Source organism: Balaenoptera physalus (genome assembly GCF_965194825.1).
Source record: "Balaenoptera physalus genome assembly, chromosome: 18".
NCBI classification, from domain to species: domain Eukaryota; kingdom Metazoa; phylum Chordata; class Mammalia; order Artiodactyla; family Balaenopteridae; genus Balaenoptera; species Balaenoptera physalus.
The window spans coordinates 13,451,677-13,477,877 of NC_138899.1; the positions used below are offsets into that span (position 1 = coordinate 13,451,677).

The 26,201-nt window shown below is 38.0% G+C and overlaps 1 protein-coding gene across 1 annotated transcript in view; it reads right to left on the reverse strand.

Annotated features, from left to right (window-relative positions):
• The window catches only part of HS6ST3 (heparan sulfate 6-O-sulfotransferase 3), an 89,750-nt gene that overhangs the window by 50,998 nt on the left and 12,551 nt on the right, over positions 1-26,201 (reverse strand). The gene's annotated exons all lie outside the window — the stretch shown is intronic.

Genomic DNA, 26,201 nt, shown 5'->3' on the forward strand with positions numbered 1-26,201 from the left:
GAAGAGATAAACTGTGTCACGGTCATACAATGGAATATTACTCATTAACAACACAGAACAAACAATCAATACATACAACAAATTGGATGGCTCTCTGTGGAGTTATGCTAAGTGAATAAAAGCCCATCTTAAAAGGTTACACATTGTATGATTCCATTTGTGACATCCTGAAAAGACAAAACTCTAGTGATGGAGAACAGATGAGTAGTTATCAGTGGTTGAAGTAGGGGAGGATTTCACTGAAAAAGAGCACCATGAGGATATTTTCATTCTGTGCCCTAGCTGTAGAGATTGTTTCAAGAATCTACCCATGTGCTAAAACTCACAGAATTGCACATCTAAAAAAAGTTAATTTTACTGTATGTAAATTTAAAAAATAAAAAAATTAGAAGTCTCTTTTGATCATATGTCAAATGCTCCTGTTTGTAACGTTTTCATGGAAGTGTGTGTGTTTTATTGTGTGTTTTGCCTCTGTGTGTAACTCTCTATTTATCTACGTACCCACCAACTGGAGATCCTTACAGTCTAATGGAAGAAACACATGCTTTAGGGGTAAATCTGAATTTAAATTCTGGCCCCCAAACTTTATCCATATATATACTGAGCACCTACTGTATGCCAGGTATGTGTTAGGTTCTTGGAATTGAAGGATAAATAAAACAGAGGTTTGGATATCAAGGAACTTACAGTCTTGTGGGGGAAACAAACAGTAAACAGAAAAACACTAGAATAGGTAATTCAAGATGATTATAGACTGTGGTGAGTGCTACCCAGAAAATAAACAGGGTGATGAGCTACAGCAGAATGAAGGAGGGACTGAGGGGACATTTGAGATCTGAAGGATGACAATGAACTGCCCACGGAAAGGGCTAGGAAAAGAGGCGTTGCTGCTGCAGGGAAGAGCAAGGCTAAGGGAGCAGAGGTAAGAAAGGGCTGGTGCATTCTGGGAACAACAAAGATGCCGACGGGGCTGGAGTGTTGCGAGGGGCAGAAAAGAAAGAGGAAGTAGCCACATCACAGAGGCTCGTAAGCCATGGCATGAAGTCTGGTTGATTTGAAGAGCAATGGGAAGCCACTGGGTTTTGCTGTGTTTTTGTTTTTGTTTTTGTTTTTGTTTTAAGCAAGGGAGTGGCCATGGTCTTCTTTATATTATCAATGTGACCTTTGGAAAGTTCTTTTAACTTTGCATCTCAGTCTCCACATATGCTAAGTGGAGATCATCACACACCGAGCAAAATTTTTGTGAGAATTACGTATATTGGTGTCTAGAATTGTGCAGGTTATACTGGGTGCTCAATAGAATTTGAGTTTCTCTTCTTCCATTGTGTGCGTGTGTGTGTGTGTGTGTGTGTGTGTCCTTTTATTGCTTTTGTTTGTATGAACGTCTCAGTTCTGTCTCTTTTTTCCGCCGCTCCATCTTTTGCTTATTCTGTCTGACCTCCAGCACAAGCACAGCCAAAGCCTCTGGTTTCTGCTGTCACTGCCCACTTGCGAGAGTGGGCTGGGAGACAGGCAGCTTTGATTCTGTGTGGTTGAACCATACGAAATGGCTATGCACACTTAAACGTGACCACCACCGTTCCGAGGGGTTTCTTCATCTGCTAAAATTAGATGATTTTTGAGACCCATTATTGTCCTAAATTCTGTGATTCTAATCAAGCCCATGTTCATCAAAGACATACCCTATCAGGAGCCTCAGAGGCCAGATGGCATGGGTCGATCTACTTGAAGTGTTGAAGGAAAGAAGCTGTCAACCAAGAATCCTGTATTTAGCAAAACTGTCCTTCAAAAATGAGGGAGAAATTAAGACATTGCCAGTTAATAGAGAGTTGAGAGAGTTCTTAACCACCATAACCGCCTACAGCGGGGCGTCCTTCAGGCTGGGGTGAGTGACCCTGGGCAGTAACTGAAAGCCTTATGAAGAAATAAAGATCTCTGGTAAAAGTAGATAGACGGGCGATCAGAAAAGCTAGTACTATTGTAACTTTGGTTTGTAGCTCCACTTTCCGGTTTCTGTTTGATTTAAGAGACTAATATATAATTAAAAACAACAACAACAAAAAAAAGACACACCCTTTCTCACTGGTATAAGTGAGCATCCTTCTCGCTGGCTCACTGTCTTGGTGACCAACAGATTGCTGGGTTCTCTTTACAGTCACAACATTAATATACAAAAGAGTTTTCCCAAGCACTGCCTTCTGTATCAGAAGTGTTCAATCCTTGTTATCTTTTTATTAGGCAAACTTCATGGTTTCATTGCACGAAACATTATTGCCATCACTTCCTTGAGGATGACCCTGATAGAAGGTACAATAAAATTAGAAGATCAAGACTAATACAGTCAGTTGATAAGTCCTAGTTTGCATGTTCTATTGGAGGCACCCAATTCATAATTCCTTGAGGATGATATGTAACATCTGTAAAATGCATTTTGTACAATGCTTCTTAAGCTAATTTTCGTTTGAAATAGGAATCCCTTCTCTACTGCTTTTGAAACAAAGCCAAGTCATTTTATCTGTCCACAAGCAGGAATAGCATTATGACCCTTACCTGAACACTGTCCTACAAGATTATGTGTGTGCCACATATTAGATTTCAGCATAGGCCATTTTATCCAGCTCTCTGCCTCTCCCTTGACAAAAATAAATAGATAAACATTTAAAAGTTACAAATCCTACAAGCTCATTTCCTGAAAAGCAGATTGCAACTCCTTCCTTTTTCTGCCCTTCTTTGCTGTATCTGCTGACTCCACGTTCTGAAGCACTGGCTTTCACCAGACTGGTCAGTTACGCAGGTCATATTAATTTCCGTAAGGGTTTTCATTCCCACCGTTAATCTTTCCCCAGATCCTCATGAGGAGATAAAGCAGATATTGATACAAATAAACATGCAACTTATTTATTCATATCAGATCTCCTTTCTTCTCAGCAGGAAGTGAATTTCAGCCTCAGTCTCCAATCTCCCAAAAGTGATGAATCAAAAGGCTACAGCCAGAAGAACTTGAAAATATCAAGATGAAGAGAGGCCTTCAGGGTCTGGCTCTCCTCCGCCCGCTCTTTCTACTGAGTCTTTCTTCGGAGTGTTGTCATTAAGATCCTTCGTAAGTGCTGAGAAGCAGCATGGTGAGAGTTTCTGAAGATCAATGATGTACCACATATGACGGTTTTAAGGCACCCTCTTCTGGACTCAATCAATAACAGCTTTGATGCGATCTCGTGATGCAAAGTTCTTACACACGTTGCTGCCAGGCTCCTTCTAATCGCATCTCATGTTCCTGTTCAAGAGTTCCTACTGCTGAGAACTGCATTGCTCATCTCCCAGTAAAAGGAATTGGTTTATATTGTCTCAAATTGCCTGACAAAACTTCATTGGTTCGATCCTGTCCATAAACCAAGGTATTGATGCCTAAGCCTCTGGAAGACTATTTTTTTCATTTCACAAGAGAGAAGAAATACCTTTATTTTTCTAATACCCCATAGTTGTGGGTGGCGGTGGTGGAATTTATAATTTCTTAATAGAAAAAAAAAAACTATTTTGAATTTCAAACTCAGACACAGAAAGGGAGACAGGTGGAAAATATCAGAGATTGCTACAGCCTGCAGAACGCTAAAACTGTATAAAAAATGAAAAATTCAGCCAGCCTTCTTGATGTTTAGCTGGTAGGCTATCAACGCCCTAATGGGACAAGAAGAGAGCAGAGCCATGACCCAGTATGGGGACAAATAGCCAAGTTCAGGAGTACAAAGACCAGCTACAGCTGTTGATGCCTAAGGAATGGTCCCAACACAAAGTCTTCCTGCACTAACTGTAAGGGCTCATTCAGTGCCATATATTCTGTTTTTATATTCTGGGGGTCCTATCCATGTATCCACCTAAGACTCTTAATTCCTGAGACTCTCTGTTCCTTCAATAAATAATATGCTCCGTTTCATTTGATCACATGGTTTGAAATAACTTACTCAACTTATGAATTATTTCAGGTCTGGGGCCTCTGCCTATTCTTACAGACCAGAATTCCTGGCCTCTCAGAGTTCATCTTTCCTGCCATAGACAGTATCTGCCCATTTCTTCTCTCCCTTCCTAATAGGGACCCAGAAATTCCAGCTTGAGTTATTTGGAGGGCTTCTCCTCTCTCTACTTAAAAATGACTGATTTTAAATGAACATCAGACAAGCCTGTTTAAAGAAGCCTCTCAAATTCCAAAATTCCCTTTGTATGTTCACCATTTTAGAGCTGGCTTATGGCCACTTAGCGGTTCACCGCCATACATCCATGTGCAAGGAAAGACATGAAAGCTGAATAGGAACAAAGAAAATTCATTCTATCTGGCAATGATGTGACATGTTCATGGCAACCGTTTTGGAGACTCTGGAGAAAACTGGCAATCCTTAACTCTGGGATAATTTTACTGTCTTCAGTTTCCTAAATAATTCAATGGCTTTCTTTGCTTGACCATTAACATATATAACCCGTGGAAACTGGGGGCAGCATCAGAGCTAGATGGGTTAATTGATTATATTCTCTGAAGAAAAGCATCAATCTCTGGGAAAAAAAGAAAGAGTAGCTGAGACAAGCTTGAAATTTCGTAATCAATATGGATGCTAATATATCACAAAACATTTCTATGCATTTTCCTAACAGATTTCTAAGTTACCCACAACCATTCCTGTTTCACAGGAAAAAGTTATATTCAGGCTAAGTGGCTATTAGACATGAGATAATTATTTGGGAATATATTTATGAAAATAAGGTTACTTTTTCAGGGCTTTCTTTAGTCCGTGATTTTTCCTTCAAGGTGTGACCACTAACTAACAATAATGCCAATAAACACCAGCAATAACGTATTTGTCAGTCCACTGTAACAGCTAAGTGGAAGCAGTTTTAGCTAAACAGGGTCACCTCCTGCAAACAAGATTTGGATTCACAAGAAGCGCAAAAAGGGTTCACGTTTTCCATAATAATGGAAAAGAGATTATCTCTGAGGCCCAAAGACAACATAAGTTGTTTTGAATTGGGCTTCATCTCATTATTGATATATTTTCATTTGCTGAACTGCAGCAGAGTTATGATCTGCCCTGGTTTCCTGTTGAGAGTTTTATCTTTCCATTTTTATAGTACATGCTTTTTCAAAAGAGTAAACTTCCAGAGCAATTTATTTAAGAAGATACAGCTACTGAATATCAAGATCACTGAGCAACTATCATGAATACACTACAGCTTTTCCAGAGAACAAAGCTTTGTCCTTGGCTCTTCACCTCTGATAGCATTTTTAAAAAACTTGGCTCCAGGCTGCTGTGTAGAGTTGGGCAGGTTGTTCACTGCACAAGAGCATCTAGCCAAGGGGTAAGCAGACTGAAATTCAGCCCATGCTCTGCTTGCTCAGCCGTGTGCCCTGGCATTGGGCTGCCTCCACTCGGAAGAAGGAGGGCCTTTTACTAATTTTCACGGAGGCATTTACGTGCTAGTGGAGGCCCTTATTTAGCCTGGCAGCTGACATCGAATAGGAAAACTCCAACATGTTAAGATTAATTTTTGCTCTGTAAAGGGCAGAAGGGAGGGTCTCCACAAGCAAGATGGAGGAATCAGAGATATGGAAGGAAGAATTCCTCAGAGTCAGAAAGACGTAGTTATCTGCCTCTGGATAAGTCAAAATGAACTCCTTCTAGCCTCAGTTTCCTCATCAGTCAATTAGGTGTAATAATGTATACGTGGCAAGGTAAAGTGTATCATATAGTGGCTGCTACTTAATAGGCCTGCAACACTTGGTGGTAGCTGTTGCCACTGCTACTGTTTTATTATGCTATGATTAATACCTCTTCCTTCCCCCTACTGCTAGGAAGACTCTCTCTCCACCAGGATCAGCTCACTCATACTTACGTGTGCAACGAGGAATAACCAAGAGGCAAGGACATAGCTCAGCTCCACTCTGTCTTCTGCCTGCCCCCCACATATAAGGGGTAGGCAGAGCCTTTAACTTTGCTCCAGAAGCCAGGATGTGCTGCAGGGGAGCTGACTTATTCTCATCCTAGACTAGCATTCTTAGCAGAGGGCCGAGAGGAGTCTATGAATCCTATAATTATAGGAAACATTTGAGGGTCCGTGAGTCCTAGCAAGTCTCTGCTGAGTGAGTCTGTAGCATTCACTCAATTCTGAAAGTGCCTTCAACACAAAGTTTAAGGAGCTCTAGACTAAGGAAAGAGAGAGGGAAGGAATTAAGGAAGATTATTTCTCCCTTTCTCCAGGAAATAGAGTTCTTCTCTGGAATGAATGTGTCAAGAACTGCTTCGTCCAGCTCTTTGCAGCCTATTTATCTCTTTCTATAAGACTTGGGCTGTCCACTGAAGGCTGCTGGTTCTTACTAATGCAGGACAATCACTCCTAACTTGAGCTGATGCAAATACTTGGCATAGTATCAAGGGTCTATCCTCTTGCTTTCTAAGGGTGCTGTCAGTCTCTCTGCAGGGATCCTTAATCCCAACTATCCACCTTCTCTTGCCAGCTTCTTAGTTCTTGATGCCTACTTATGTTTTCTTTCGGTATTCCATTCTCCCCAGTTCTAACTTTCACAGTTCCAGATCTGAGTCCTGCCTTAGGGATTGAGTTCCATGCCTGCCGCTGAGACCAATCTCCCCCATGCTTGCCTTCTACCTGCTCTGCTTTTTGATCTCCTGGTCCTAGTTCCCTGCCCTAGTGTCCTGTTCTACTCACACTGATAGAATCAAGCACAGACTTTTTAAATTAATCATGTTATTCAGCAATACATTCTAATAACTGCATTTCCACTCTGGGATTGAACAAAAGGTCGCTGAGGTCTGCACTTTATGATCCATCTTGACTTCTTTCCAGGCCCTCAACTTGAATCACAATCTTGGCGAGCCAGACAAGAAGGATTCAAATTCCCCTGCAAAAAGCAGTATAGGGTTTCCCTGGTGGCGCAGTGGTTGAGAATCTGCCTGCCAATGCAGGGGACACGGGTTCGAGCCCTGGTCTGGGAAGATCCCACATGCCGCGGAGCAACTAAGCCCGTGTGCCACAACTACTGAGCCTGCGTGTCTGGAGCCTGTGCTCCACAACGAGAGAGGCCGCGATAGTGAGAGGCCCGCGCACCGCGATGAAGAGTGGCCCCCGCTCGCCGCAACTAGAGAAAGCCCTCGCACAGAAACGAAGACCCAACACAGTCAAAAATAAATAATAAATTAATAAATTAAAAAAAAAAAAAAAGCAGTATAAGTAAGATCAGAAGTTTTAATAAAGCAAATATACCGGCTTGATCTTGGGGCAAGTCCAAAAGTCACAGAGCCATGAGTTATCTCACCTGTGTTCATTGATCTGACCCCATGTTTACTCTTGCACGGTGTGTGGCCCACTCCACAACTTTGTATTTTCATCTACTCTCTTTTTGCATCCTGTATTTTCAACAACTATCACATCCATGCACACATGGATGTTCTGTTAGCTCCTCCATACTCAAAATGTCCAAACCCTCAATCCACTGTTTTCCCCCCAAATGACCTCCACACTCAGATGCATTTTTAACACTATAGTCATAATGATCTTTCCAACGTGCAGCTCTGATGTAGTTGTTGGCTACCTCAGAAAGTTCCAATAACATCCCATTCCCAGAGAACAAATTCCAATAGGAGGAATCTATGAGGAATTCTCATAGAACAAATTCCAAACTTCTTCCATTCCTATAGGACAAATTCCAAAGATGACATTCAAGACTATCGTCTACATGAGGGGGAAGGACCATGCTTTAGCCAACATTACAGTAACTTGGAAGGGATGCTCTTCTTATTGAATGTTCATTCTGCACCCACTTATAAACACTGATATACCTACATAACTTGACCTGTATAACCTGGTACTCCTGATGCTATGCCTGACTCAGTGAAGATGCTTAATAAATATTGTTTTATTTCCTCATACCTGTGCTCTTAGGACAAGAAATATTTAACTCTAATATTTCTCCCTATATAATGTTTATTATAAACATATTTATATTACAATATTCTGAGTATTTGATGAGTATTTGATGACCATGGCCCAACAACCAGATGGTTTTTTTGTTCTGGCATCCATTTTCTTGCTCTGTCCAACATAACACTGCTCTCTTTGTTTTTCTTTAACTGGATGCGCTTAAGAGTATAGAATAGTGCTGCAATCTACCATCCATGTTCCTGGTATGCACTGAAATTAGGCATATCACAAACTCTATTACAATAAGGTAAACCCTTTACCTCTGGAAGGTAAATTGGGGATTGGCAGGGAACCAGCAACTGGTAGTCTCAGTAGCACCAATTCTGACGGCCTTGTTGAGTTTCACGTCCCCCTTGGGTCTCGCCCACCTTGGTCAGTATAGGCCGCGCCAACATCTTGGCCGCCAGACGTGTGCTATTGTCCATATAAATGCTGGCCTATGCATGAACCCAAATACCTTCCCTCGTTATCCCTTAGCAAAGCTGGAACACCGTGGAATAAAAAAAAAAAAAACAGACTTCGCCAAATACGAAAGCAGAACACAAAAACAGTAAAGAAAGAATAAGAAGTGTAAACTCGGTCACGATTATACCATCTAGATTTGTAATATTTCATAGCTAGTATTTCACTGTCACTATCCATTGCTCGTGCTTGTTAGAACTAGAAGCCAGGGGAAGACGGTCTCCTTGCGAAACACTATATATATTTAGTAGCTCTTGGTAGTCTTGCTTCAAGTTGATGCCTGATCAGCAGAGGATTTTTTCCGTCAGGATGTGATTATGAGTATCAAAAGCAGGCGTGCCAAGATCTTCTCCAACTGCCTGGGAGCGAACGGAACGCCTGCTGTGTAACAGGACATAGCTGCCAAAATCTTGGAAGGCTTGGCACCTTGATAGAGGAAACAATGAACATTTGTTTACTGCAACCTTCCTGAAATGTACATATGTTCTCTCAACCGGGGGCTGGAATGATTAGGTTTCTCCTCTTGTAACCCCTCAGCCATTTGTGATCTGCTTATGTTATAGTTCTATGAATAGTTGAGTCATTACATCATTAGAATGCTTATTGAGATTTCCTGAATTATTTCAAAAGATGACTTGCTTTCGATATATCATCAAATTTGCTGATCCAGCAAGAGTCGTTCTGCCAATGGATTAATTACCTACTACAGCACTACCCTCCTTTCAGAGACAATAACTGTTGAAACATGTGTAACCTCATCAAGACTACTTTTGATAGGGTGCCCTAAACACCCCAAAAGTCCCCTAAAGGATGACCACAGACCTCAGATCCCAATTCAAGCTTGATGAAAGTGAGTACTGTTGCAAACTTTTCTATCGACTTCTGACAATTACTACCCAATAATTAATCAATCCATAATTTAATACCAATCTATTGAGTACTCACAGTGCCATAAAATCTACTATTTTTTTTCTCAACATCTCCTTCTATTTCATCCCCACCAAGAAACTCAAGTATGCTTTGTTTTGCATCACGGTTTTCTATATATTGCGGCAAGCAAACTTTTGCCTTACAAAACCACTATTCATGTGATATATAACATTCAATTAAGAATCACTTGGTTCTTTAAGGCAGGCATGTACATAAAACATGAAAGTGTTAGGTCTCACTTATATTTGCCTAAGTTTCTGGTCATTTAAAAAATGAGAACATGTCTGCATTAAAGTTACACTCAAGAGAAATTATTGGAGAAGTGCTAAATGGTAAAAATCACAACCAGCATCCATTTTCAATTCAGTTCATCCACGGGAGCTCCAGTCTGGTGTCTATAAATAACTGAACTGCATTGGGCAAGGAAGCCAATATTTAGAGCCAATAGCTGTGCACACACATAGTTCTGGGTAATTTATTATTCTGTACAGTAAACGGCTGGCCCATAATTCACAAGCTGAGAGTTAATGAGAATATCTGTCCCTAATACCCATAAGAAAGATAAGGACTGGTATAATGCGGTTTATCCAGGACTTCTGAACCTTTCAAGGGCAGAAATGAAAGCCTCTGACAGCAGAATGCAGCCAGAAATATTGCACTGACCTACAGTCTTCCCGTTCTTCCTGCCTCCCATCAAACCAATCCATGTGTACATGCATTAAGGAGCAATTCATTCTGAATAACTGTTCCCAAATAACTTGATCCTTTTTAATCACTGGTATAATTAACGTAATGATATAGCTCCAAATAAGAAAGGGGTAGAATAGGGATAGTAATTTATTTCTTCCTCATAACTCAGCTAGCAAAACTAGAATATATATATATATACACACACACACATATATACACACATACGTATATATAATACATATTATATACATTTGAAACTATATATAAAATACATATATTTTATATATATATATACACACACACACATATATATACACATACGTATATATAATACATATTATATACATTTGAAACTATATATAAAATACATATATTTTATATATATATATATTCATTCAAAACTATCTATCTATCTAATCTACATGGGGGTATATAGGGGTGAGAAACAAATTAAACAGGGAAAAAGTCCCCCAAATGACTAATTGTTTATCAGTATAAGTGCTTTTATTACAAACCTTTAGAAAGTAAATATATGCTGGGGGTTTCATCAGAGTGGTAATAAATATTAATAATTACCAATTGACTAGAGGTTTTAAATGGCCCTTCTAAAGCAATGTGCCAGTAATGCTGTGTTCCTAGGACACACAGAATGGATGTCTGCATTCATGGCTTCTCCTCTGTTTGGGGTTTTAAAGTCAGGGATGTGCTCAACGGTCTCTCCTAATGGCCTTCTAACTCTTTCTGCTATTTCCTTGAAGGTAGTTGGAATGTAAAGAAGATGTGTTACCACTCTATCCTGAAATGAACCTACCAAATCCCCTGCCTTAAATAAAAGCAGATTGTGTGTGTGTTTGTGTGTGTTGTCTTAGGTACCTAACAGTAAGGGGTTCTCCGTGTGGGCCCTTTGGCCAGGAGCAGTGCTCCCCCAGGTAGCTCATGGGCCAGCAGTATCAGTATCACCTCAGAAATTGTTCGAGCTGAAAATTCTCAGGCCCCTCCCATGGCCGACCTACTACATTTCTGGAGCAGAGCCCAGGAATCTGTGTTTACAAGCTCTGCAGGTGATGTGTTTGCTCACTAGAGTTTCTGAAGTATTGGTCTAGAATTTTCCTGTGCTGTGAATAAAGTGGCTATAAGCAAGCAGATATTAGAGACTAAATAATGTGATTGCTGGCATTTTAGATTTTATATAAATGGCTCATAGGATCAATGGCTTTGCTTGTACATTCACTGAAGAGTGTGGATGTTGCTTTTTATGAAGGGCATGTTTATGGGAATCCAAAAAAGTGGTATTAAGAATCTTTTCTCCCCCACATGTATTGTGGCTTACGTAGCAGGAAAGAATCCATTTTATTCTGAGTTTAAACATGCTTCAGTCAGAATAGAAGAAATGGAGTTTGAGTATTTATGTTAAAATTCTAGCCCCTTGAACAACTGTGTCTGAGGAGAAATGAAGGAAAAGCTAGATAAGAATGCAAAACTGACATAGTCGGAATTCGGGATCATTTGCTAAGAAAGTCTTGCGTATGTATGTGCTCAAATGTTCTGCTTGCAGAAGGCAGGCCCCGAATCACTGTTGGCAATTACTTTGCTACATGGTCAACTAGCTGAGGGAGTGACGCTAAGCATCTCTCTCTTTCATAGACAGTGTTCATTCCCCTTTCCCCTTAATCTATTGCCTCAAAGGCAGTTAAGAGTGGTGTCTGTATGCTGAGCCAGTGTGACCCACCTTCCAAGCATGAGCGAGGTAAACAAAGAGAGGAGAAAGCTGCCGCTAGTGACTGGAAAAATAATGAAAGCATTCTTCTTCCCAGGCCCTCAGAAAGACTGTGAGTCTCTAAGGCTCTACTGTGCCTGCCTGAATGAGAAGCGAAAAAAGAAAACAAGGTATAGGATGACCTCCAGGATGTTTTCCTTTCCAGTCCCTGGCCTTGCTCTTCTTAGCTAAAACAAGAAAGCAAAAATACTATGGCTTCCAATGGGGCAGAAGAACAAGGAATTTACCTGATTTTCATATTAGCTCCTTCCAAGGACTCAAGGCATTCCTGGCCCTTAATCAGGCCAGGGTGATGGGTATCTCATTTGATAAAGTTGTGTTGATGCTTTTTTTTTTTTTTTCACTTTTAATTCAGGGCATGTCCAATTTTTTGACCACTTAATAATTAATTTCTAGGCTGATTGAGATTTGGGCAATATATGAAACTGGCTGGCTTCATGCCTCAGCTTGCGTTCCTCAATTCCCAGACTAATTTCTTCATCCTGATCCATTTCACATGGCTTTACGCACTATTTATCACCAAATATCACCCAGACCTCCCACAAGCAGAAATTTTGTCAAAATCCTATCTGCCACCACGGGCATACACCCAGCTTTATTTCAGGGTTGCAATTCAAGAGCTTCTCAGACAAACACGGAAGCAATGTACAAGATGTGTAACAGGTTACACAAACAGGCAACATTTTTAATGTTTTTGTATTCCCTCCTGCATTTCCCCCAAAAGTCATAATTTCTCAATATCACACACAGATTGAGACACATCTGACCTTCATTTTCTTAAACCTTACCGTGGGGTGCATGTGTGTTAGTGTGTGCATATACGCATGTGTGTTAATCACAGTGCGTCACATATAGGAGGTATTTGGTAAATGTTTGTTGAATAAGTTATTGAAAATATTTGTTAAAATACTTGCTATATAACTACCATTGTCCTGCAGTAGATGTGAAACAAAAAGGCCATGGAGAGGATTTTGATGTGGGTCTGAGGATTCCAGGCCTGATGGCCTCACTGCAAGTTGCATAATTAATGGTTATTTATTAACTACAACATAGGAAAGTAGCTCAAAGAGTTTGATGGATAGATTGCTGAAGAAATGTAGGGTAATAATTATATTCTGCACAAAAACACACTAAAGTTACAAATACTCGAGACGCTCCACTCAGAGATTGGCTCAATTCAAAAGCAAGAGATCCGTTGTGCAACATTATGCCTAGGTTAACAACATTGTGTTGTACATTTAATTTGCTAAGAGGGTAGATCTCATGTTAAGTGTTCTTACGACACTAAATAAAAATAAATACATGAATAAATGTATGTTATGCATAACAATAATTTTTTTTTAAAGCAAGCTATCCCCGGAGTGAATTTGTTAAGAATGTTAGTCCTTTCAGATTAGTAGGGTTCTGACAGGACAAAGTTAGTGCTATGTAATTTCTTGTATGCACCAGAATAAGTCTCAAATAATCTTGTTGAAGGGCAAACATCCTAGCTGGGGATGGTCTTATAGCTATAAACTATATTTTGGTGACAAAGGGGGGATTGTTTTCATCAGAAAATAAACAGACTGAAGCTGATGCAAGGTTACTCAGAAATATTTCTCTGTGACACCCCAAAGGAAGTTTATCCTTAGAGAAAATTGCAGTTCTTTTGCTGGGTTGCAAGTGAAAGGATTCCCTTTAAAGATGCTAGAGAGTCTCCAAGTCTCTCAAACAGCGAGCTGCAAGCATGTAATCAGTCATCTCCAAATGCTATCCAACCTAGGCTCATAAAACTTCTACTTAATGATTTTCTCAGGCATCTCCCTCCCAAGGGAACTTCTGCCTGAGGGAAGGAGGGGGGAAAATAGACATATGCTAAGAATCTTCCTAGTTAAGGGGTTGAAATAACAAGCAAAAGACAATTAGCACATATAATCAGCACATAGGAAATTGGCCGCATTCAAGGTTTTAAAATTCCCACTTTTATGATGATTAACACCATATTGTCACAGTTACTTTTCCAAGGGATGTAAACAGAAATTTTGCCTTATATGATTTTTTAAATCATTTGCTTTAGTTTATAAACTGAGGTTCATAAATGTTTCTCACTGGATAATTAAATGTTGCCCTTTCATTGGAAGTACTGAGGAAAAAAAGGGAAATTCTAGTCTCTACTATTTTAACCCTCTATTTTTCTTGCTTTTTTTCTTTACTATCTCAGGGTGACAAAGAAGAATGGAACAGGGACCAACTTGTGGTTCTGACTGATTGACAACAGGCTCTACTGCCAGTGTATGCTCAGAATGTATACATGGAAATTTGGAAGAATTTGCCTTGTACAATCAAATAAAATCAGCTGCTACCCTGATTTCATTAACTGTAATAGCATTTATTACAGTGTCATTCCTACATCTCAGATGAAGCTTTTATCTCAAAATAGAATGTGTCCTCATCTCTTTCTGAGACCTGTTTCATAGTAAAACAGCTGCCAACACTCATAAAAGAAAAAAAAAGCTCTTTAAAACTCTGAGGCTATATTTAGTACACAAAGCTTTTGTTGAATACATTACCATATTCTTTGTCAAGCACTTGGTTCCAACATACAAGGTGAATGTAAGAGAGGTGCATTTTGCAAAATGGAGAGAGAGAGAGAGAGAGATTGGGAGGGAGAGCCTCTGCTCACAGAATCCAAGGCAGTACTGCCAAACCCAAGAAAAGTCCCTGGAAAAATCACAGAACGCTAGTACCGGAGGGATCTTACTGTCATCTAATCCAATCTCTCCACTCTAGAGATGCGTAGGCTGAGGCTGAAGCTGCGAGAGATAATATGTAGTGCTGAAGTAAGGCTAGTGCAACTCGGGACTGAATTTTTAATTTTGTTTAGTTTGAATTCCGGCTTCAATTTCAATAGGCTCTTACGGCTAGTGGCCACCCCATTGGACGACCGTATACTGGCTATTCCTATGTCCTTCTCTACAACTAGGTTTAAAGACATGGCCGATGGGTTAAAACTCGAAAGAATTAAAAAGACAAAAGTCACTCACAATTAATGAAATCCCCAGAGCTTTCTGAAATCAACCACAAACATGACAGGCATTCCAGGCGGAAGTGATCCGTAAAACAAAGACCTACGAAAACCAAAACACTTGTGAGGACTTACAACCTTCCTCCGGAGCTGAGAGGATGAGAAAGAGTGAAAGTGGCACAAGAGAACAGGCAGGGCACACACTTGTCCCTCTGACTTCTTAACTAGCAAGAATCCTGCCTGAACAGAAATGGTGTGAAGGAAAGCTTGCAGAGGTGCAATCAATGATTAATAAGAGGGGAGCCACTGAGCAAGATGGCAGGGTTGGAAAGACGGAGAAGATCATCCTGCCCATCTCCTCTCCTCATCATGCACAAAATCGATGCCGAGAGGGTGAGGAGGCAGCGGACACTAATCAAGTATATTGGATTTTTATCGCTATGTTAGCAAGTTGGAGTGTGACCTTGGGAAGCACACTTAACTGGCTATCTCACTTGCTTCACCTATTTAAAGAAATGATAATGAGACTTGGTTTCAGGTACCTTGGGAAGCCTAAGATGAAAGTGTAAGATATAATCATCACTTGTTCCTTTTCCATCAGGCCATACTTCTCTCTCCAGTTAATAAGACCAATCACTTTCAAACCACAGTCCTAGTTTCTTGTTATAGAAGCCTTCTTTGAAAACAGTCAGGCTTAACACTTTTTTTAGCTTCTTTCAAAATATAACAATTGGGGCTAAAATTAGTGTTGTTCATGTACTCAATAGAAAAGGCTTTAAAATATTTAAGGATGGAGCAAAACCACGTGAGGAAGTCCCTAGAATCTAAAGAAGTGGATGTGAGTGAACGTTGTTCTTACACTATGAACTATTTTTAATTAAAGTACAAATGGTTGTGATTCTGTAGGTATAACTGCCGGTCATTGTAATTTCTTTCATTTCTACTCTTTTCCTGAACACCACATTTTCCTTTGGAAATCAGCTTATTTTCTAACTTCAAGGTTATCCAAGAATAATTGTCTTCAAAAAAGCATATCGATGCAATAACGCTTGTAACCCTCTTGTCCAATTTTTTCCCATTTATTTATTTTTTATTTTATCTACTGAGGAAACTATATAGTGCTTGCTATATGTCCAACATTATTCTAAGCACTTTCCAAATATTACCTCATTTAATCAAGTTACCACTATTACCTCCAACTTATAGAGGAGAAAAATGATGCAAAAGGAGGTTAAAAATCTTGTCCAAGCCATGCAGCTCCTAAAGGTGGAGCCAGAGTTTGAACCCTGCCAGTCTGGGTCTCTTAACCTTTAGGTCATGTTACTTCATTTTAGGTATGTACTTATGTCAAATTTTAAAATAACCTTGGTAAAATTAACTGGCTTGGAAAACTTTTTAGTAAGCCACTTCCCCCCACCCCCAATGCTGTTTACCCACACCCTGTTTCCTCACTTACACTTTACTTCCAAAGAATCTAAATGGGCAATGTGCTACATCATCTCACATTTGCAAATCATTTCTCTCGAAAGGAACTAAATCACCACTTGGACAAGGGCCGTATTAGGACAGAACATCTATTCCTGTATCTCGTTTTTTTGTGTGTTGTTGTTGTTTTTTAAGTTTATTGTATTTTTTCTAAAACTTAAAGGACTGAAATGGAGAGAAGGCAGTCTAATGGAAAAGAAAGAGGTGGAGGGGATAAGTAAAAGAGAAGAAAGAACAGTGGAAGGAATGAAGGAACATAGGAAAGATGCAAAACCTCTCAGCTTTGCCAAGCCTTGTAAAATGTTCAGTTCACACAAGATAAATTTAGTAAGTGCTAATTATTTACAATCAGTGACTTGAGTGGTTAAAGAACAGGTTGGACTTCAAATAAAAATATCTTATTCTCCCAAAAAGAAGCAGTCTTGAAGAAGGCCGTTGAGCCAATGAATAATTCTTTGTTAATTTTATTCACAGGGCGACAAGAACAACCTGAAGAGAGAAAATAAGGTTCCAGTTGGAGTCTATACAGAACCAGCTTGAGAGAGATCAACACAACTGTAAACATCACCTTCTATTGCTAAGTAAACGCAAGGTAAAAGGTTTAGAATTTGTGTCCTAACAACTCTCAATATTTAGAACATTTATAAGTAACTCTTCTACTCTGATTTGATGGTATATATTTAAATATCTACATATTTCAATTCAAGCAATGTTACTTTAATCTCATGTATACACACACCTTATTTTTTCCAGTTTAATTGAGATATAACTGATATACATTACTGTATAAGTTTAAGGTGTATAGCATAACAGTTTAACTTACATATATTGTGAAATGATTACCACGATAAGTTTATTTAGCAACCAGCAACTCATATAGATGCAACAAAAAAGAAAAAACACAAGAAAAAGAAACAAAATTTTTCTTCCTTGTGATGAGAAATCTTAGCGTTTACTATCTTAACAGCTTTCCTATATATCATACAGCAGTGTTAACTATAATCATTGTGTCATACATTACATCCCTAGTACTTATTTATCTTATAACTGGAAGTCTGTGCCTTTTGACCACCTTCCTCCAATTCCCCAACTCCCCTGCCCCCATCCTTTGCCTCTCTCTGGTAACCACAAATCTGATCTCTCTTTCTATGAGCTTGTTTTTTTGCTGCTGTCATTGTTTTTTGCTTTGTTTTCGTTTTAGATTCCAAATATAAGTGATAGTGACTCTATAATATATATAAAAAAAGATAATACATCATGGACACATATGGTTTGTCAGGGAATGGAAGATTTGTTTAGCATATGAAAATGAATCAATATAATTCACAATATTCACTAAAGAAAGAGAAAAATTATATTATCTCAGGTGAAGAAAAGAATTGACAGTATTTAATACCATTTATCATGTAAAAATTCCCAAAATTACAAAGGGGTTTGACAGTAGAAGTCTCTGCAGACAATTCACCACATTAATAGGTAAAAGGAGAAAAAAAAGTCATATATCCTCTCAGTACATGAAGAAAAATTCACGATAAAATTGCTTTACTCCTAATAAATATCATGAGTAAGCTGGAAATAAAAAAGAACTTCTTGAACCCAATAAAGAGTAGTTCCAACAACCTAGATCCAAAACATCCTTTACAGTAAAATGTTAGAAGCAATCACTTTAAAATCAAGAGCAAGAGAAGTATGTCCACTATCTGCTTCTATGCAAGTTGTATTACGGGTCCTTGCTTGCATATTAACACAGGAAAACTAAATTTTAAAATATAAGAACTAGAATGGAAAAAACAAAAATGTCATTTTTCACAGATGATATAATTATATACACAGAAAATCCAAATTAATTATCAAATTAATAAGAGAGTTTAGCAATTTGGCTAGAAATAAGATGAATACACAATCGCTATACCATCAATAACAATTAAAAAAATGTAGATTTTTAAAAAGATATCATTTAAAATAGCAACAGAAATATAAAGTATCTAAAAAATCTAACAAAAGATTTGTAAGATCATTATGGACATAATTTTACAGCTTTACTGAAAGACATTAAAGAAGTCATAACTAAATAAAGAGATTTAGCATGTTCAGGGGAAGGAAGGCTTACTATCATAAAAGGTACATTCCTCTCCAAATTTATCTAAAGAGCTAAATCCCATCAGGGTTGTTTTCTGTTTGTTTGTTTTTAAGAAATTTGCCCAGGTGATTGTAACATGTATATTAAAAAGCAAAATGGCAAAGGCTATTGAAAAAGATAAATAGGTTGTGAAGACTTGCCCTACAAGATCAATTTAAGGCTCCGGCAATTAAAACACTGTAGGATAATTACAGGGATAGATTAGGGGAAAAGAACCAATAAAACTGAATAGACACAACAGATTTATGACAGAGATGGCAACACAAATCTCTCGGAAAAAAAATGCTTCTTCAAAAATGTACCCTGGGACAACTGGTGAGTGACATGAGAAAGAAATCAAATTTGAACACTACCTCTCACACCATTCACAAAAATCAATGCCAAATGTTTTAACTATAAAAGGCAAAATTTTGCAGCTTTTTGAAGAAAATATAAGAAAACATCTTTATATTCCTGGAGGTTAGAAACAGTTTTAAAAGGACACAAACAAAAATTTAAAAATTAATAGATGCATTGAATTCCATTACATTAAGCTTTCTTCATCAGGAGATATTATAAAGATGGTGAAAGACAAGGCACAAACTGGGAGAAGATATTTACAACATAGGTAACTGACAAGATATCTAGAATACGTATAGAGATCTTAAATATCAATATGAAAAGACATGATTCAGTAGAAAAATGAGCAAAAGACATGAATAAATATCTCACACAGTGGGAAACACAAATGGTCTAAAAACTTATTTTAACATGCTCAATCAATTATCAATCAAAAAAATGCAAAATAAGATCATAAGATCCCATTTTGCATTTACTAGATTGGCAAAACAAAAGAGTTACACTACCAAGTTTTGGAAAGTACGTGGAGCAACAGAAAACATTCCTACACCACTGGCAGGAGTGTTAAGTGGTGTCAACACGTCGGAAAAACAATTTGGCATCGTTTTCTACACCTAAACTTGTGCACATCCTGAGAATGTGCAAGTCCAGTACACAATGATACATGCACAGGCATGTTACTTAATAGCAAATACTAGCAAATGCTGCAAACAGCTCCAGTGTCCATCAGTAGAAAAACAGATGCACAAACAATGAATGTAGCACATGGATCAGTTGTAGAAACGTTCATTGAGTGATGAAAGCCTCTCTGAAATGACTACACTGACTGTGATACCATTACATAAACTCAACAGAAAAGCCGTATAGTATTTAGGGAAACCTGGCTTTAAAACTTTAAAAAAACAAGAAGTGATTTTTTTTAAAGTCAGAGTAGTTACATCTGTAGGCTATTCATGGGCATGAGGGAGCAAGAAGACCACATAAAGAGCTTCATCTGTATTAGTAATAATCTTGTTCTTAAATGTGGTGGTCAGTTAATGAGTCTTTGCTTTTAAATTATTTGCTTTAAAATTTTTCTCTTTGCATGAATTCCCTGGCCGTCCAGTGGTTAGGACTCAGCGCTTCCACTGTCCGGGCCTGGTTTCACTCCCTGGTCGGGGAACTAAGATCCCGCAAGCCGCTCGGCGCAGTCAAAAAAAAAATTCTATTTGCAAGTTATGGAAATGATTATAATCTAAATAATTATATATAATTCAATATATATATCTTAGATTATGTGTGTATATATGCAATATATGTACATATTATATGTATTATGTATATACATCACATTTTTTTAAGAGGGGACTTACAGTATACTCTCTCTCTCTCTCTCTCTCTCTCTCTCTCTATATATATATATATACACACATACACAATATACAATTATACAATATATATCTCTGTCCTGGAAATCAGCTTTCCTTTTTTTTAAACACCATATTCAAGAGAAACCATTGCATTAGCTATGATTAGTTATATCCTTACTCTTTTTGAACTATTGGAAATCCAGGCTCCACTTAAACATGTATCCAAATGTATCAATTTCCATGTGTACACAGGTATATTCATTTTCTAGGGCTGATATAACAAATTACCACAAACTTGTTGGCTTAAAACAACAGAAATTTATTCTCTCACAGCTCTGGGGGTCAGAGCCCCAGATCAAGATGGTGCTGGGTCTGTGCTCCTTCTAGGGACCCTGGGGCAGGTTCTGTCCCTTTCCTCTTCAGCTTCCAGGGGTTCCTTGTCAGCTTTCCTGGGCTACATCACTCCAATCTCCACCTCTATCTCATCCAGCCCTCTCTCTGTGTCTTTTTCATTTCCCTCTGCCTTCCTGGTATAATGACAAAATTGGATTTATGGCCCACCCAGATAGGCTAGGATGACCTCATCTCAACATCTTTAACTTAATTACATCTGCAAAGACCTTATTTCCAAATAAAGTCATAGTCATAGGTTCCAATGGGTATATCTTGTGGGGAGGGGCATCATTCAACCCACGACAGTAGGTATATCCACATACATTTTATTTTAAATACTATTTATAAATCTGAGATAATATTCATAACATATTATGAGGGGGAAAAAAAACAGTTGTATGATTCCCTTAATACAAATATACATAGATAGATATCTGAAAAAGTTATGGGCCAGATTATGATTCTCTCCAGGTGGTAGATAACAGGCAATTTTAATTTTACATTTTTCTATATTGTTTGAAAAGATGTTTCAATGAACCTGTAATTTTTTGTAAACAAAAAAGTAAGCTCTTTTCACTTTGGAACTAAAATGCTATTGACATGTTTCTTTTTTATATTTTAAAACCTTCACCTACATTTCAACTTAGGTTGACAGAATTTTAAAGGAAGCTAATGATATTTCACAGTAGGCTATGTCATGGCTGATCTCCTGCCTGTTGGGCAAAGTTTCCAGTCTCTCTTGAATGTCTTCATGGTTAATCGCTTTCTCTCAACAGAAGGCACACGGGTCAGACTCAGATCTGAGTTCAAGGCCAGCAGAGCAATTCTTCTTTTAAAAATAGCTTCTTCTTCTTCTTCTTCTTTTTTTCTTTTTTTTGTCAAAGGCATACAAAGCATTTTGAAAGCATTATCTCATTAACAATAACACTCCTGTTGATATAATGAAAGAGTTATAGGAAGGGGGTATGTGGCATGTACCTTTATCTTCACTTCACTGTCAAAGACAGACGGGCTTGTTGAAGATGGGATGTGGCTTCCCAGTGAGGAAGGGGAGGTCTAGGACTGCACCCAGGGTCATGGTGCCATTCCTGTATAGGCTGTAGCTGTAGAATATTGCATCTCTTATAATCCCTGATTTTCCCCAGGGCTGATACAGACCTAGGCAGCATGTATAGAAGCAATTTCAAAAGATGGTAGTTTTAGTTGGGCCATGTAACTATCACTGTGTTATTTTTTTTTTACTGACTGCCTGTCTTGCAATGCCTGGTAACTGGTACAAGTCTCTTCAATGGGTACCAGGGTAATTTAAATATGTAATTGAGGGAATTTGGAACATCTGATTATTGTCTTCTAGTTATTATGGGCAAAACACTTGTGGGAGATTTCTGCAGTTATTAAGAACCCTTTACACAAAATAATATCTTCTTCCATTTAATTATAGAAGAGTAGACTGAGAGCCAAGAATTTTAAGTTTGATTTGTTCTTATGCCAATGGAGTAGGGTAATTGATAAATCCATTTAGTTATTAAGTCTGGATTATGATACCTAGGGATATTCTGAATTAAATGATAAGTAAAATGCAGCAAAATAAAGCTGAAGAGAGCATAGAGGTAAACTTATAAAAGATAAAAGTAGAAATTAATTAACTAAAAAACTAAGAGACAATAGAGCTTAGTAAATATAAGTGTGAAATACACAAAGTTTTGACCAATCTGATAAAGCGGGAAATAAAAATGACATTAGAAAAGGGGCATTTCTGCAGACACAAAGATGATTTTAAAAGTTACGTGAGAGTACTAAGTACAAACGTATGCAACTACTTTTGAAAATATACATGAGAGGAGCAATTTTTAATGAAAATATAAATTACCAAAATTGACTCAAAAAGATTTCAAATTCTTCATTGGACAAATGACCATAGATGAAATTAAAATTTAGTTAAATTTCTATCCCTAATTTAAAGTACCAACCCAGATTATTTTACAAATGAATACCATAAAAGAAAATAATGGCAATAAAGAATACCGGTCTTATTTTAACTATTCCAAGGCTTAGAAAAAGCTGGGAAGTTTCATGCTCATTCTACAATGATCATATAATATTGACCCAAAACTATAAACTAAATGTGAGAATATTAACAAATTAAATCTAGTGGCGTATTGGAAACTTAATATACACATGCATTTATACATATATTTGCCTATATGTATAATTATAATTACATATTTAAATATATATAAAAAACAAGACAGATTATATATATTGTGCTTTTTTCACTTAAAATGTAAAAGAAAAATCTTGACTTCTTATCATCTTCAACAACGGTACTTCATCAGTTGCATAGAATTCCATCAAAATCACCATTTTAAGGCAAAGTAAAGAAATAATTTACTCGTGTTAATCACAGAGCATTTTTGCAGTGATACTAGGGAAAAAACAAACACCTGACAGTTACTCATTTTATGCTAGTCTCAGGAACTCCCCAAGTAACTGTGGCATCAACTGTTAATTTTCTATTTTAGTGAGAGATTAATACGGCAGAAAGAGAAGGTGGGCAGTGAGAGGTAATTCTAAAGATCCGGTGAACTAAAAGTAGTTCAATGTCTGGGCTATTTATTTCCTAAACTAAAAGGTAATAAGGGAGCCAGGGGGTAGGAGAGAGAAGGATTTTGAGGGAGGCTACCAAGTGCCAACTCAAATAAAGGCAATTTGAAAACGGCAAGAACTTACACTGTTACACAGCACCTAGTGCCAGACTCTACCAGTCTCTCTACAAAGGGAAGAAAAAAGCATGATAATTCATTTCGCAGACATTCTTGAGGTTCTACTATAAGCCAGGCAGAGCAATAGGCAAGACACAATCATTTAATGAAGCCTGAAAATGTACATTGTAATGGATGAGACCAGGCAAAAGATTTATGAAAAGAAGGCATACAAGGAGAGTATGTAAGGATTGCATGTGAGACCTTTGCAAGCTAGCTCAGCTCTGAGTAGCTAAATATAACGGCATGAGCTATATTGCTCGATTCTGCATAGGATTAGTCATGGTTAATTAATTCGCCAGGACCAAGAGCTTTTCCTCTGTATTAATTGAGGACTTTTGCTTTTGGCTTGTGGTCTTCTTTTCCAACTGTATTAGAAGCTTTTGCCCCAGTTATTTCCCTTTTCATAAGACCTCGCACCTCCAGGTCACAAGGGTGCACAGTCCTGACCCAAGCAAGCATTGCGTCTTTATTTCTCCATCCATAGTTATTGGACCAAGAGAGGATACAAGATTCAAGCAGGGCTACAGAAAATCTTGCTGAACAAGGAAGTGGGAAATCTGGGGATACCCATGGCCATCTTTCATGCCATATGGAGAACACATGTTTGCAACAGCAGAGGATGAAGTAAACATAAGGGTGAGAGAGACAAGCTAAGATGAGAGACAGATCAAGAAAAATGACCTACACGTATGAAGTGAGATTCACCTCCAGCCTTCCCACTTGTATGAGCTAACGAATTTGTTTTTTACATTAGTTAAAATTTCTGACACTTAAAATTAAATGCTTCCTGAATGTATCTTCCTAATATCTACCCTGCTCCTAAGAGATTTCCATATGTGAATGATTCTTGTGACACCCCCAGCATCACCGTGTTTTGATTATACTGTCTCCATGGCCCTGAATCTCAATCTACTTCAAACACCATTGGGCCCTTGTCATTACTCAGAACTGCCACACTATGAAGGGCTATCCTCTAATAATTAGAGAGATACACATATTCATTAGTATCTGGATTATGAAAAATCAGTAGTGACAGATTGCTTAATATAATTAGGTGCTATAAAGTTTTTAAAAGATTCTCTCCCATTTGGGGTAGTAATATTTTAAAAAAAGCTCAAGTGTTCTATCTAATTTCTAGCTAAGCATATGGCACATAAAAGAATAGATCTTGTTAATGATTTTCATGGCCCCTATTTTAAAACACATGGTATTCTTATATATTGATTGGTCTTTAACCAAAATAGACAAAAAGGGAAAACTGTATCATTCCAATCCTACCGAAAGCTAAATATAATTGATCTTTTTTTTCTTCACATTTCTTTTAGCCTTATGCTGCATTTTTAGAAAGCATATAGAATTAATTGAATGTGATGAGTGGCTGAAGTGTTCTGAGATAGCATTAGGATAATAGAGAGGTAAGGAGCTGGGCCACGGCTAATCATAACAACATCCCACTTAAAAACTGGAATGCATCAGCAATCTGCGGTTGCCATACTGATTTCACTTAGCCCTTCTGGATGGAATATCAGGGAGATTTTCCAATGCAGAATCCAGACAGATGGTAGGGAGGTTGGGGAAAAATATAGTCTCGCAGTGTAATGGGAGTCAAAGCAAAGCTTTTTGAAAAATATTATTATAATTCCTTGACAAACAACCGACATCAAACTAAAAACATCTATTAGTACCATGGCAAGAAGCAATGGTGTAAGAACCTTCCAGTCTTCAGCGATATTCACTAGCTTTTTACTTTTGATCAGTGAAGTTAGACTTTGCAGGGCTATCAGTATGACACTCTTATAGGTGAGTTCCTCAGATCATTTTAAAAATCAAATGACATAATGCCATTAATTAGACTGGAGTTTCAGGGGAAATCTTGACCTGAAAATGGAATTTTCAAAATGACATTTAATTACAGAGCAAGTGTTTAAATGTTATATCTTTAATAAAAAGATCATATTCATGAATCAAACATTAATGTTGATGGCTCATGATTTCCTATGAGATCAATATAGAAGCCCAAATCACGTTACTCTTGTGATGCAAGAAAGATGGAAGTCCACTCTTATGTAGGAAGTGCCCAGTTTTCTTCATGTTATCCAAAGCTTTGGAAGTGACTACTTTATACTAGTTACCTCTACATAGTTACTATACTCTATCTTCCTTAGGTATATCTTTCACCTACTATCATTTTTTTGATCTTTAGAATTTGAGAGGAACCAAGGTAATTATTATTCTATGTACTTGCAAAAAGAGATAGCCTGGTGAAAAAAAAATAGAATTTTGAGGTCAAGGGTTTTAATCCAATTCTACCACATATTAAGTTTTTGACCTTAGACAGTTTACTTAACCTTTTAAACCTTCAATTCCTCAATGCAAAATTATTAAGAAGATTAGATACATAATTATATAAAAGTGCCTGGATTAGTCCCCTTACTTTCCCTCAATCTTGGCAAGAAAATCCACTCTCTCTTTAAAGTGGGAGTGGGGCTGGATAATTTTCAAGTGGAACTTCTTGCCTCTTCAACGAGTCTAATGCATTGCTTGGGTCTAGTCGTGATACAGGGGACTGACTCCCTACTTTTTTCTAGAGCTGACAATTTATGGCTGTAAGGAAAGCCAGTTCCGCCAGAAATTGCTGCTCCAACTCATTGCTTGGGCTTCGTCTTTCTGCAGCAGTGGAAAAGGCTGAAGATAAAAGTGAGGCACCAGGACCAAGGCCAAAGGAGTAGAAGCCAAGTTTCAAGGGAAGTTTGCTTCTGCATCGGGCCAACTGCCAGGGGGCTGCAAGAGCAATACTGGAGTCAAAGCAGAAAGTTCCAGGGGTGTGTATCCATGACCTCAAGTGTGGGTCAAGCCAGAGACCTAACTAACTGAACGCACTGGAATC